The following is a 16743-nucleotide window of genomic DNA, read 5'->3' on the forward strand; positions in this document are numbered from 1 at the left end:
GGAATATCAATAACATGGGTACTTCGGCAGAATCACACAAGCATCACTGGTACATACATACATATATGCTTTTAATGACCTCAAGGATGTTCTATAATGTTATGGTTTGGCATGTTATTTAGTAGACAAGATGAATGAGAAGGGGTAATGATTTAGGTGAAATTTATATTATGGTCATAAATTAAACAATAACATAAGACCAAAGTCATACCAAAGAAGGACATGACAACTGGGAAACATAATAAGACTAGTTAGGTATAAGTATTGTAAAAAAACGAAATTGAAAATTATGGCAAAATGGAATATTCATGTAAAGGGGAATATAGAAATTAATGTTTATGTAGACATATTAAAGGATGCTTATATTGAGGAGTAAAACAAAAACACACTCAATGGGAATAAGCTAAATGTTATTTAAATGACAAATTAAACCTTGAACTATGACATTTCTCTGTTGGGAAACTTGACGGAATGTAGGATTATAAAGACGTATAATATCAATGGTTTTTGAAGAACAAAGCCATAAGAAATTTTACAAAATTCACAACAAGGATAATTTGTATTCCCAGCTAACAATTTTTTCCGATGGCATTGATTTCCGAGATTTTCTGAATATTTTTTTTTAATTTTCCGATTTCTCCAAAGAATCTCTGCTCATATTCTGAAAAATCTTAAGAGTATTCGTTCCGATTTCTAATCGATTTTTGTTCAGTTGTCTAAATTTCCCCAGCATTATCCAGAATTTTATTTCCAGATTCGGACCGATTTCTTTCAGAAAATCTAAATTTTCCTTGCAAAAAATACCTTATTTCTAACGATTTTTGCATTCTACTACAATGTAGTAACAGAAGTCCACTACAATAGTGAGAGCATTTGCCCTGCAAACAAAAACTATCGCGGAAGTGACTTAGTGTCGGCCAGAGCGATGAAAACAGTCGAGGCGATAGTCGCAGAAGTCACCCTGAAGTGACCTCCGTTGTGAAGAAATGAACCACGCCGGCGTATCGTCTTGGAAGTCACTCCAGCGACACTTCTAGAAGATCATTTCCGCGATAGTTCCAGAAATTAAAAAAACATTTTTTTATTTTTTTCTATTTATTTTTTAATTTTTTATTGTTATTTATTTTTTTATTTTTCTTCTCTTTTAGAGAAATTATTCTTTGCAATTTCCGCCTACATTAATTTTGTCATTTTAAAAATGTGATGTTCAGATAGAAAATGTTCAATATTTGATCAAATATGTTGAATCATTAAATAAATGTAAACAATCGCCTTGGAAGTCACTCCGAAGTGTCGGCATAGGCGATAAAACGTAATCACAGTAAGGCTATAGAAATTGTTTGTGTAATTCACCAACGATCTTCCTTGGCGTGTCCCCGGAGTGACCTCTTAGGCGAGGGAGTGCGAAACTCAATTGCTGGCAGGGTGTAACAATGTTAAGACGGAATTACCGATACATATTTAACAATAAGTAAGTAAATAAAAAAAAGATTTTAATTAACTTATTTTGTTTTGGCAATAACTGGTATTACTTTTTAAGTGCATATTTTGTATGTAAATTGCAAAAGAAATAATTTTAATTTTTAAGTTTTACCTTTCTAGGACTAAGGCTCTTATTTGTGAGATTTTTAATTATGTAATTGAATTAATCGAGTTATATGACCTAAGGACATTCAATTAAAAAATTGATATACAGTCAGGGACAAAAGTTTACATACACCCCCTAAATCTCGGGTATTAGGGTTAGTAGTGATTTTTATGAAATTCCAAGTATGCAGTTTTATTTCGTCTAACTAATAAACAATATTTAATAGAACAAAAGTATATTCCATAATACAAATAACGGTACATTTTACAAAAACCTAAAAATGATGGGGACAAAAGTTTACATACACCCCAAGGAAATAAGCGTATTGCCGTGCAATTTATGGAATTAACAGCAAAATTTATACATTTTATTGTTTTGGCGAATGCCTCTGGGTGTTTGAGATATATTTTAGAGAAAAGAAAATAATTCTTGGGGGTCAAATGCCGTTATTTAAGGTCAAACTTCTTGTATAGCTTGTTGAAGCCGACCCTTGCTTAAGTATTTGCGTTTTTAGGTATTGCACTTAAAAAAAAAACACAAAATTAGTGTCAGATTACAAAATATTGAGACCCTAGAAAGCTTTGGAACTGTTCTTGTGCGAAATATTGCTTCTTGGACGTCGATAAATGCTCGCTTTTCATCAGATTTCTGAAGAAGTTAATAGATTCCGCGGAATTCTTGGTGCAAATTACATATATAAGGCCTTGAATTGCCTTGTAATATGGTCTGATACAATCCTCTGGCATCAATTGAATCAGAAATGTGAAATATTCTGTTACAAACCTGTTCCCGAAGCTTCCAAAGCATCAAAATGTAAGCACTACCAAAAAAGCATGCAATTTGTACTGTGAACAACGTCGCTTTCGTATTATGATCATTACCGTCACTATAGGGGCGAAAAGTTTCGTATAATTGTACATTTCTGAGTTAATTGATGCCAGAGGATTCTATCAGACCATATTACAAGGCAATTCAAGGCCTTCTATATGTAATTTGTACCAAGAATTCCGCGGAATCTATTAACTTCCTTAGAAATCTGATGAAAAGCGGGCACTTATCGACGTCCAAGAAGCAATATTTTGAACAAGAACAGCTCCAAAGCTTTCTAGTGTCTCAATATTTTGAAATCTGACACTAATTTTGTGGTTTTTTTAAAGTGCAATACCTAAAAACGCAAATAATTAAGCAAGGGTCGGCTTCAACAAGCTATACAAGAAGTTTGACCTTAAATAACGGCATTTGACCCCCAAAAATTATTTTCTTTTCTCTAAAATATATCTCAAACTCCCAGAGGCATTCGCCAAAACAATAAAATGTATAAATTTTGCTGTTAATTCCATAAATTGCACGGCACTACGCATATTCCCTTGGGGTGTATGTAAACTTTTGTCCCCATCATTTTTAGGTTTTTGTAAAATGTACCGTTATTTGTATTATGGAATATACTTTTGTTCTATTAAATATTGTTTATTAGTGAGACGAAATAAACCTGCATACTTGGAATTTCATAAAAATCACTACCAACCCTAATACCCGGTATTTAGGGGGTGTATGTAAACTTTTGTCCCTGACTGTACATTAGCCATGAACAAAGCAGTACTCTAGCGTCGATTCATGGCACAAATACTACAGTCACACATATTATAATAACACAAAATATCCCTGCCAACATTTGCTATCTGTTTATTGTCCAATGAGTCACTTCAATTAGATTGCACAAACGAATGCGATAGTCGCATTCTTATCCAAAAAGATAAAGCTCTCGGGAAGAACTGTTCCACTCATTAGATACTTTTTTGAGTGTCTAATTGGACACTTCAGAAAGTTATAAAAACGATAATATCGGTGGAGCAGTGGTAAGCATGCTCGCTTTGCAATCTGAATGCCCGGGTTCGATTCCCAGGCCAGTCGACATTTTTTTAATGACAAATCTTTTTTTAACTATAAAACATTTATATAGCTAAAAACTTGATAAAAATAATAATAAATAAAAAAGAACAAAATTTTATTTTGATTTTCTTTTTAACTTAATTTAATTCCTTTTTATTTTATGTTTTGTTTTATTGTTGTTGTTGTTGTGTCGTTAATCCATTGTTTGGGTTATTTTTAACTTTTTGGTTTTTTATTATTTAATTTAATTCATTATATTTTTATAATTGTTTCAGGAATTGTAGCTTATATTATTAATTTTGTCATTTGAAAAATGTGATGTCGCCTGACCTGGTAATCGAACCCCGGACATTCACATTGCAAAGCGAGCATGCTTACCATTGCACCACCTGAGTATATAACCATCTGTGTACAAAAGTCTTATTTGTTCAACTTACAACAATTCTAAAAATAAATGTAAGCTGTCTAATTTGTATCCAAATAAAGGATGGAAAATAGATATGTCTATCTAATTTCCATCCTTCATTGGGATATAAATGAGATAGCTTACATTTATTTTTAGATACATATGTTATTGTTGTTATTTGTCTATCGTATTCTTTTCTAAATGGTGACTGGATACGATACAAATGGGATAACAATGCAATTGTTATTGTATATTAGACAAATGTCGCATTTTTACAGAAAATTAGACACCAAAAAGATCCTCATTTATAAAATTAGATAAAACTCACTTCCAATTGCTGGCAGGGATATTTTGTGCATCATTGATATACATACATATGTATATAAAAAAATATATGAATTTAATTTTCGACTAAGTTAACATCACTTGATTCGAACATGTATGAGTTGTAATCTGATGAATGTTGCCAGAATTAGGAAAAATCATACAAATTAAGATTTTCCTCAAAGTCGACCAATAGTCCAACAAGTAAACAAGTCGGCTAAGTATTTAGGGTCTTTTCAGAATTTTTGGCCCTTTTTGGGCATTTGACTTGTCGACAAAAATGTGGATTAGGATTAAAGTTCAAAAATGTTGCAGAGGAGTTACTTAATGGAATGGATCGACATTGTCCATTATGAAAGTGGATCTTATTTTGGGAGTCATAGCTTTTCGATAGATATCGCGGCCACTAGTCATTTCAGTATAGCCATCATGGCAGTAAGCATTGACTTCTCCACGGACAACATAATATGTCTGTAAACAGGACCACAACGAACAGCATCGGTATACATTTTCAAAGGATCTTCGAACAGACCCTAAACTGCACTTAGACACAAAAGTTGAACTATTGTGGGGGAGGTATCCTAAGGAGAGTACCAATATGGGTCATTTTAGAAGTTATACTAAATTTGGACCAAATATTAGGAGATCCAAAGTTTGGACCAATTTAGTTGCCCCGTTCAAAGATATCGTGCATACAAATTTAGTGAAATTTTTTAAATGTTAGGGGGAAGTACCGGAAGTTGTGGACCTGTATTGCCCATCTTCGAACTAAAACTAAGTTGGGACAAAATATGGTTCCTTAGGGGTTTCTTACACTTTTCGGGCTGTTTTCTCAAGAAGTATTTACTTGCCCCTAAAACTGTAAAATATATTTTGTGACCGCAGATAACGAAAATGTGAATAAAAACGGTAGAATATGGTCCTAAATCATATATAAAAAGCGAAATCATCTGAAGGTGTTAAATGTTATAGCTACAAATTTCTTTTATTCAGAGACTCATAATATAATTTGATTTGGAACATTTCTTCTTTTGACACAACCCCCAAAAAGTGCGGTATTTTAGGATATTTTGACTCAGTATGGAATAAATTTTAAATTAGAGTCTAAAAGTTTAACAAATAATTTCTCCATATAATATATAATTTTGTAACGTCATTTCCTTAACAAAGTATTTTACTTAGATATATAGTTTGTTCTGGGACTTACAGTGAAATTTTGTGTAGAATATTTCTTCCGTTAACACCTTTCGTCTAAAACTAAATTTCATGTTACTTTCATGCATCAACTCGAAAAAAGAACAAAACTAATTTATTCAAAAAATATTTGGGTATTTTGTTGGCAAACTTGATGTATATATTTTCTTGATATATATTGTAAATGCATATTTCATTTATTCGGCAACTTATATTAAAATTTGATGAAGAATATTTTTGTCTTTGACGTCTTCTATTTTGAATGAAGTTTTATGGGACAAAACTTAATAAACTCAGATAAAGTACAACATTAACCCTAAAATGTAATTTTATTTTTGGCAGATTCCTGGCGTTTAGTGCGTTTTAGAGTATTGGTTTATTCGGGGACCTGTAGTAACATTTTATGACAACTATTTTGTAGAATATTTTTATGTGATACGATCACAGTTTATAGGAGTTTGTAAACGTTTTTGAAAAAAGGACCACAAAGACCTGTTAAGTGACTCGAATGAGGGTTAATTTTTTTCATAAAAAGATACCCCGCATTGTTGTCAGTAATATTGCCAAAGACACTTTATACGAAAAATGCAAGGATTCTAAGGAATCTGATGTCGAATATTTCGAAACCTGTAGGAATGGGCGATACTTGCCACGCCTATTTAGGTTACTTACCGACGTAAACATTCAAAACGCCGATACACATGTCTTCTTTTTTCGGCCCTCTTTCATAATCTGTGCGGGGTTTCTTGTAATTTTAAAAAAACTTTTAAAAAATTTTAAAAAAAACTTTCAACTTTGTTGTACAGTGTAATGAATAAAAGAAAAACAGACAACTAACTGAAGAGGTTGCCGACGTCTGAGCGTTCTAAGCCACCACCAGCTTGTCTAAACTTCCGCAGACAAACATTTATGATCAAATCTCCTAATGCAAATGAGGTAGGAAAACCTAACATAGTAATTGTAGAGAACATTGAATAATATGGTCAATGTCGGACATTAACATTAATATATGGTAAAAACGAAAAATGTTTTACAATCGATGAATCCGAGTTTCACAGTTAGAATGACTGAAATTATTTAAAACAAGTAAAAAAGTATCAGTCGGCTTTGCCGAAAGAGATATACCCTCAACCTGTGCAAATTGAAACACTTTTTTCACAAAAAACTTATGTATTTAGGGGGTTTCAAAATTGTGGTCTCGTATGAAACGACAAAAATGTTGATTAGGATTAAAGTTCAAAAATTTTGCTGAAAAGGTACTTAAAGGAATGGACCGGCATAGACCATGGGGGTGCCATAGGGGATTTTTTCAAGAAGTATGGACTTGCCCCTGAAACAACTTTTACCATCGTAATTGAGGCAGGGAATGTAAGTTGCTTCAACAAAAATCAAAGTGATTCAATAGCAGGTCTTAAAGTGAACTTATCCAAAATTTTGTGTGGGAGGTACCGGATGGAGTGGACAAATATAGTCCATATTCGAACCCGATCTATATCTGGTAGATATTATGAGAATGTGCAAAGTATGGACCAAATCGGTCACTCCCATCAAGAGTTATCGTGCCCACAATTTTTCGGAATATTTTTGAACTTTTGTGGGGTAGGTACCTGAAGGAGTGGACCGATATGGCTTATCTACGAACTTAAACTAAGTTTGGAAACAATATTACGAAGGCCAAATCTTTCAGGCTATTTTCTCAGGAAGTATGGACTTGCCCCTAATGAAACTCACAGCGTCGTATAGAGGACAGCGAATACAACTTGCGTAAACAAAAATCAAAGCGATTCGAGACCAGGTCCTAAACTGAACTTTTACGAAATTTTGTGTGGGAGGTACCCGAAGGAGTGGGCCGATTGAGTCCATATTGGAACCTAATATAAGTTTTGTAGAAATTACACGATGTGCAAAGTATGGACCAAATCGGTTATTCCCTACAAGAGTTATCGTGCGCACAAGTTTTGCGACAATTTTTGAACATTTGTGGGGGAGGTACCTGAAGGAGTGGACCTATATGGCTCATCTTCGAACTTAAATCGAATCTGGACAAAATATTTCGATACCCAAAATTTTAACCGAATCGATTGATCCGTTCGAGAGTTATCGTGCGCACCAGCCAGCCAGACAGACCGACAGACATACAGACAGACGGACGGACATTGCTAGATCTACTCAAAATTGTCTGAAACGGATATCGTACAAACATACTTGGGGTCTAAAACCATTATTTCGATGAGGCACATTTTTGGTCGTATCAAAGTGTAAATACCCTCTTTAGCCTAAAGGCTGAGGATATAATGAAGTGTTTAGGAGGGATCTCATAATGTCGACCATTAAAAATTATTTTAAGTGGAAGCTGTATTGGCATCAATGTAGAAAAATGGGTTGAATCCAACAGGTTTTTTATGCTCCCTTCCGATTGCTGGCTTATTCTTACATTTTATAGACCTATGCCCAAAGAAAGATTCAAAGAATACTCTATGGGCACAACATGATACTAGTGTATGATTTTTCGATATATCCACTGCATCCACCTAAAACTGATGCTGACATTTTGAAGCCGAAATTTCGGGGTTTGTTGAATTTTTTTTATAATCCGGATGCGCAACAATGTGATGTTCAAAACTCACAATAGGATTATAGAACTCGTGATTATACGTCGTTTAATGTATATCTCATGAGTGTGCTCCGTACAGCATCCTAGTAATTGGAGTCTAAAAGCCAAAATTTGATGCGTGAATTTTCTTTAAATTTTTTTTTTTGGTGTAAAATTTACAAGTGTCATTCAATTTCCTTTAAATCCCTCGTGATTTTAGTTTTTTTTCGCGACGGATCTAATGAGTTTTTCCGTGCTCGAATCCATCCACTAATACGGTGAATATGGATACCTAGAATATAGGAAAATCTGGAAAAATTTTGAAATCGGCGTACTAAGCCGCGACTTTTTTTTTAAATTTTTATGTATATGACATCCTTTATGCGCTATTATAACATTTGCGAAAAGGCATGTCATTAATTACAGAGATACGCGAGTAATATGAGTCTTTTACCGAAAATAGAATGTGGAGGCACATCCGTGGTACTTGCAGAAACTATTTGAAATAGGTGTATACTGACGTATTTTTGATCAAAATCATATGCACATTGTGCGAATTTTACCCACATTAAGGTTTTTTGCATTGTGTGATGCAACTGACGGCACACTTTGCCGCTGAGTGAAACATGGAAATATGCATAGATATTGAAAGAGAGATTCGCTGTATCCAATCGGATGCGCATCAAATAATTTTAAGTAATTCGCGAATGACAGTCTTTTTCATTTTCATATTTTTTGAATGATTGTAATTTCAATCTTACTCTTAATTTCCTATTCTTATAAGTTATCACAGTTTGCAGTTAAGCTTTTGTGATGATAAACCATATTTATTGAAGAAGTTTTAGCAGAATTCATGAATTATTGTATGGGATTTTAGTGAAATAGTTGGATAACTCCCAAATATTTGATTTTCTAATTTTTCTAATCAAACCAAGAAATGTATTTGAAACAATATTTCAACAATACGTTTCTTCTCTTTTGTTGTTGCTATAATATGCAATTTGCATTGCATTGTGTAGTTTCTGTAGATAGTTTTAATTTATTTTTTAGAGATTTGTACGGACTCTGGGGCAGGAAAATTGGGATTTACTTGAATTTTGTTATTATTTGTTGATTTTTGACGAAATTAAAATTGAATTTAGTAAATATTTAAACATCTACGAATAAATTCTCTCATAAAAATTAATACGTCATTTCTTTAAATGAGAATTAAAACCGCTATAACTTTTGCGCCATTGGCCAATTTTGTGAAAGCGAAAGGATTTGAAACCAAAATTTTTTTCTTAAACTCTACACCAAAAATTGTAGACGTGCTCGCAAAAAAAATTTAATATTTTTTTCAAATAGAATTGCAAAAGAAATTTGTGTTTTACCATATACAACGTTCGAGCATAAAATAACATCATAATATGCCTGATGATCGGACTTAACAATCGTAGTATAATGATTGGACGTGAGGGACTTCAGTAGACTCGCAATTTTTCAATGTTCCTCATAGGTCATTATAGGCCGAACGTGGACCGATACCGGTCAATTTTTGGGGGAAAGTTTTGAACCCCGAAAAAGACTTAATACCAAATTTCAGCCGCTTTGGTGAAACAATGAGGCTCAAACCTTCAAAATACCGAAAATCGGGAGATACTGTCCTATGGGGGCTATATAAAATTTTTTTGGTAGAAATGTTTCTTAGCCTCTGTAAACACAAAATACCAAATTACAACCAATTCTGTGGTCAAATGGGACTAAAACATTCAAAAATCTTAAAGTGATGTTTACTATATACGGGGTGTTATATGGGGGCTATACCAAAACATGTACCTATATAAACAATTTTTGGTACAAATGTTTTTAGTCTCTGGAGACACAAAATACCAAATTACAACCAATTCGGTTGTCTAATGGGACAAATATCTTAAAAATTCCTTAAAATGACGACACGTAATGCGTCACTTTCTATGGGGGCTACACCAAAACGCGGACCTAAATAGCCCGTTTTCAATACTAAAAGTCCTACGTATATACAATAGATCTTACCAACATTTCATCCACATACTTCCGACTTCCACAGACGGAAAGACGAACGGACATGCCTATATCCATATAGAATTGCACGCTGATCAAGAATATATATAGTTTGTAGGAAATAAAATTATTATTTCGAGTAGTTATAAACGGAATGACAAACTTAATATACCCCATAGTATGGTGGAGGGTATAAAAATAGTATAAATTCCTTATGAGGGGGAATCGCTTATGTTTAAATAATTATTGAATTAATTGTTATACTGATTTTTAAGCTTCTCAACTTATTTTCCTTCACCACGTTACACTGTGGTTCCGCCCGTGGACAAAAATCAAAAAAATTATGTCGACAAATTTGATTACGATTGAATGAAATATTCTCTAAACACATTAAATTTTGATTACCCAGTAATATTTTTGTCAATTTACAGCGGTAATATGCCAAGTTAAGTCGAAGAAGTTGAGATTTGTATGTGGTGCCTTAAAAACGAAAAAAAGATCCGCAAAGCATTCGTAGCTTATGAGTGAAATTATAAAAAAATTAAGAGGTAAATGTACAATTTCCAAAATGAAAATTATAGTTGATGGCATTGAAAATATTCTACAAAAAAAAACAAATTCAAAATTCGTTTTCTAAGTTCCTTAAAAATAAATTCTTTGTAAATGACTTTTTGTGCAATTTTTAATATCATTGCTATAAAAAAGCTATAAATTTATGTTGAGTTTTACTAATGTTGGCCCCCGTAAGGGCAAGTCCCTATTTTTTTTTTAAATACAGGGGAAAGTCTCTAGTTAACGATAAAAAGAAATCCATCTGCCACCCTGTAAGTTATTCCCCTTATACCACGTCTGTAAAATCGTCAAAATACCAAATATAGGTAGGTACGTTTATATGGGAGCTACATCTAAACATGGACCTATATTGAACATTTCTTGCAAGGTGGTATGTTGTTCCCTCAGAACACAAAATGCAAAATGACAGCCAAATCGATTGGAAAATTTGGCCAAAATCGTCAAAATATAAAAAATCGGGCGGTACCTTTATATGGGGGCTACACCCAAATGTATACCTACATCCATTAAAATTGTTTCTCTCTCTCTTTTGGGCTCGTTATAAAACTATGTTTAAAATTTCGAGGCATTAGCTCGATTAGAACTATTTTTGGCACTCCTTTCCAGACAAGTGGGACCACTGTGCGTAACTTAAATTTTTTTAGCTAAATTGAATCTTTATTCACAGAAGGCTCTTGTCCACAGGTAGTGGTGTAGGTACGTTTGTATGTTTATCGAAAGAATTGGAACCAAAAAAATATTGAAGCGGAAAATCCGAACACAAAAGACAAAATCAAGAATTTTAAAATAAACTCAATATTTCTTTAAGTATTATTACAAAAACACCAAGAAAAAAAAATTCCTAAATTAAAACAAAATAATCAAAGTGGTAACGCTATCTATGATGTACACAACCTACCAACAAGTTCGTTCGTTTGATTGTTGTTTCTCTTTTATCTTGGCAGAATTATTTTTAGCTGTTCTCGCTGCTACGGTTTCATGACTGTGCTGTAGTTGTTTGTGTGTGGTCATCAACAGTGAAAACGATCATGTGTGTGTTTTACTTTACATTCATTTTATGTAAGCGAGTAAAGCACTTTAGAACAACGTGGGGATATAGCTCAGTGGTAGAGCATTCGACTGCAGATCGAGAGGTCCCCGGTTCAAACCCGGGTGTCCCCTGTATGAACTTTTTATTTTTTTATTATTTATATTTTATTTAAAATAAAATGATTTCCAAATATGAACACGTTTTATTGCAAATAATTTATTTTAATTAACAAACAAAACAATTATCATTTTATAGTTTAATTATGTTTCAGTATTTTTTGAAAATTTAAATTGTTTAAATACCTACCTATTTAAATAAGCTTTTAACATTTACCATCAACCAATTTGATGTAGACAAATGGATTATTTGTTTAAAACCCTCTGCTTTCAACCATTCAATTTAATTATGACCAGCAGGACAAAGTAACCACAACACACTACCTGCCACAATGCACTAATTGCGAATTTGTGAACATGTGGTCGGTCTGCATGTTCAAATTTCGCTAACATTTTATTTACATACCTACATACATATGTATGTACATATGCATGTATGGATAAAGTTACTGTCCCACCTATTGAATAAATTGAAAATTGAATAAATCACATCATTGGAGAAAAAAATTAGTGTGCTTTAACCGAAATTATACTGGTCAAGGGAACGTACAGTGTTGGTCACACAATTAGCACACCCCACTACCAACATTTATTTTGCCTAAAAAGTCCTTCAAAAGTAGTTGTATTTAATAAAATATTTGTACTAATATATTCTCAGTAGTATGCTTAAAGAATACAACGCAATACAGAAACTGAAACATTATTGTCAATTTGAATAACCTCCAAAATGTAAAAAATGTCCTAAATTCACTGGACACGTAATTAGCACACCTTAAAAGAATCGCTAATATTGTGAATAGTTTCAATATTTTCGTCCATATTCAGTTTTAAATCCCTTTCGTTTGGGAATAAGTTCCAGTCTGCTAGTTATACTCTCCTGCAGTCTCCGAAATTTTAGTGTCAGATTTGTTCACATGTAACAAACGCATTGAGGCAAGTCGTTCATAGAAACATCAAATAAAACATCATATTCTTGTTCATCTTTGTAAATTTGCGAATAGTGGGATGTACCCACCAGCAGTGTGCATCTGTAAAGTCCGCTTGACACAAAAATTTTCATTAAAAAACTGTAATATGATGCGTTGAGCTATTGATTTTATAAATACTTATCCATCTGGACTGAATTTTACCGATATGTCGTGATGTATGTCACGGTAAACCTATGTTCATCTCTATGGGACCTACACAAATTTCAATAATTTTCTAAACATAAGACAAATGGGAGATAGTCTAGTGAGAACGCAAGGTAATATGTTTCCCGGAGCTTAAAACGATTAAATTTGAAATCAATAATCCAGAAAACATTTATCTTCAATAGTATATGCCTACTTTTATGGATTTTAACCAATTTCAGCAAACCTCAAAATCCCTTATGGCCAGAGAGGGGTTATACCTTTAAATATACCCACGTGCCACGTGTTCATCTAGTGCTTAATTGACAGTTTTGTAATGATAGGTCCTTGGTGTTATTCAGACGTGTAATTTTGAATTACAAATGGTGTTATAAGTTGATTTTTCTTCACATAAGGGTGCATTTTATTGATCTTCTTTCTATAAACCCCTTCCAAATCGAAAATTTTCTTGAATGAATCATCGACCTTAAACACTTTTGGAAAAGTTTTTGCACTTTATATTTAAATTTCGGTAATCGGTTAACAATTCCAATAATTTCCGATCCAATTGTACATTTGTTTTTAAAGTTTTGGCGACTTTCTGACGTTTAAGTGTACATTACAAAAAATGGTCCGCTATTGGGATATATTTTGAGATTCCGGGGTGATAAATTATTTTTTCTTTCAAAAAATGATTTATTCAATACGTTTTGAATATGAATTAACAGCAATATAAATTAATTTTTGTATATTAACTGAAATAAATTAAAAAATCTTATGGTGTGCTAATTAAATGTCCCCTTGATAATTTGGGCGTCTTCACAAAACTTTTATTTTCAAAAAACCACTGATAATACTATTCACTTATATCATTAAATCTGTTAAATACATTATAGAAAAGGATTTTGTTTACGAAAATATTTCAATTTGTCCTATCAAAACTCTTAGCTGACTGAAATCATTTTGCACCAAAGGGGTGTGCTAATTCTGTGACCAACACTGTATTTTATAAAAATGAATGAATTTTCTCAAAAACTGATCTTGCAATCAGGACAGATAATAAATTTACAAATTATATACCTTTTTTGAAAAACAATTGTAATAAGATTTGTTTCGATTTTGGTTGAATTGGGTAATGTTCAGTCGTAGATACAATAGTGGCAAGTATTTACACAACAATTAGAAGAACAGAAATATTTGTCATTAAAATAAATATTTCAAAATATTAAAACTGAAACAACTCTGATGTTTGACAATCAAAACCAATATTTGGTGTTCATGTAAAACTCAGATGAAGTATGTAATTTCATTATACGAGTATTATATATTTTATACCTTATATTTTAAATATTATATTTTATTTTACGTTTTGTATATTATGCTTTATATTTAATATTTTATATGTATATTAGACTTTATATTTTATGTCTTTATATTTTATATTTTACATTTTACATTTTACATTTTAAATTTTATATTTTATATTTTACATTTTATATTTTATCTTTTATATTTTATATTTTATATTTTATATTTTATATTTTATATTTTATATTTTATATTTTATATTTTATATTTTATATTTTATATTTTATATTTTATATTTTATATTTTATATTTTATATTTTATATTTTATATTTTATATTTTATATTTTATATTTTATATTTTATATTTTATATTTTATATTTTATATTTTATATTTTATATTTTATATTTTATATTTTATATTTTATATTTTATATTTTATATTTTATATTTTATATTTTATATTTTATATTTTATATTTTATATTTTATATTTTATATTTTATATTTTATATTTTATATTTTATATTTTATATTTTATATTTTATATTTTATATTTTATATTTTATATTTTATATTTTATATTTTATATTTTATATTTTATATTTTATATTTTATATTTTATATTTTATATTTTATATTTTATATTTTATATTTTATATTTTATATTTTATATTTTATATTTTATATTTTATATTTTATATTTTATATTTTATATTTTATATTTTATATTTTATATTTTATATTTTATATTTTATATTTTATATTTTATATTTTATATTTTATATTTTATATTTTATATTTTATATTTTATATTTTATATTTTATATTTTATATTTTATATTTTATATTTTATATTTTATATTTTATATTTTATATTTTATATTTTATATTTTATATTTTATATTTTATATTTTATATTTTATATTTTATATTTTATATTTTATATTTTATATTTTATATTTTATATTTTATATTTTATATTTTATATTTTATATTTTATATTTTATATTTTATATTTTATATTTTATATTTTATATTTTATATTTTATATTTTATATTTTATATTTTATATTTTATATTTTATATTTTATATTTTATATTTTATATTTTATATTTTATATTTTATATTTTATATTTTATATTTTATATTTTATATTTTATATTTTATATTTTATATTTTATATTTTATATTTTATATTTTATATTTTATATTTTATATTTTATATTTTATATTTTATATTTTATATTTTATATTTTATATTTTATATTTTATATTTTATATTTTATATTTTATATTTTATATTTTATATTTTATATTTTATATTTTATATTTTATATTTTATATTTTATATTTTATATTTTATATTTTATATTTTATATTTTATATTTTATATTTTATATTTTATATTTTATATTTTATATTTTATATTTTATATTTTATATTTTATATTTTATATTTTATATTTTATATTTTATATTTTATATTTTATATTTTATATTTTATATTTTATATTTTATATTTTATATTTTATATTTTATATTTTATATTTTATATTTTATATTTTATATTTTATATTTTATATTTTATATTTTATATTTTATATTTTATATTTTATATTTTATATTTTATATTTTATATTTTATATTTTATATTTTATATTTTATATTTTATATTTTATATTTTATATTTTATATTTTATATTTTATATTTTATATTTTATATTTTATATTTTATATTTTATATTTTATATTTTATATTTTATATTTTATATTTTATATTTTATATTTTATATTTTATATTTTATATTTTATATTTTATATTTTATATTTTATATTTTATATTTTATATTTTATATTTTATATTTTATATTTTATATTTTATATTTTATATTTTATATTTTATATTTTATATTTTATATTTTATATTTTATATTTTATATTTTATATTTTATATTTTATATTTTATATTTTATATTTTATATTTTATATTTTATATTTTATATTTTATATTTTATATTTTATATTTTATATTTTATATTTTATATTTTATATTTTATATTTTATATTTTATATTTTATATTTTATATTTTATATTTTATATTTTATATTTTATATTTTATATTTTATATTTTATATTTTATATTTTATATTTTATATTCTATATTTTATATTTTATATTTTATATTTTATATTTTATATGTTATATGTTATATTTTATATTTTATATTTTATATTTTATATTTTATATTTTATATTTTATATTTTATATTTTATATTTTATATTTTATATTTTATATTTTATATTTTATATTTTATATTTTATATTTTATATTTTATATTTTATATTTTATATTTTATATTTTATATTTTATATTTTATATTTTATATTTTATATTTTATATTTTATATTTTATATTTTATATTTTATATTTTATATTTTATATTTTATATTTTATATTTTATATTTTATATTTTATATTTTATATTTTATATTTTATATTTTATATTTTATATTTTATATTTTATATTTTATATTTTATATTTTATATTTTATATTTTATATTTTATATTTTATATTTTATATTT

The 16743-nt window shown here is 27.8% G+C and overlaps 1 protein-coding gene and 1 non-coding gene across 2 annotated transcripts in view; one reads left to right on the forward strand and one right to left on the reverse strand.

Annotated features, from left to right (window-relative positions):
- The window catches only part of rdgA (retinal degeneration A), a 734186-nt gene that overhangs the window by 419084 nt on the left and 298359 nt on the right, over nucleotides 1-16743 (reverse strand). The gene's annotated exons all lie outside the window — the stretch shown is intronic.
- On the forward strand, nucleotides 11680-11751 carry TRNAC-GCA (transfer RNA cysteine (anticodon GCA)). The gene has a single exon. It is a non-coding gene; the product is annotated as a tRNA-Cys (tRNA).

Source organism: Musca autumnalis, unplaced genomic scaffold, assembly GCF_047663935.1.
Source record: "Musca autumnalis isolate F117 unplaced genomic scaffold, ASM4766393v1 scaffold_3, whole genome shotgun sequence".
In the NCBI taxonomy this organism is placed as follows: Eukaryota; Metazoa; Arthropoda; class Insecta; order Diptera; family Muscidae; genus Musca; species Musca autumnalis.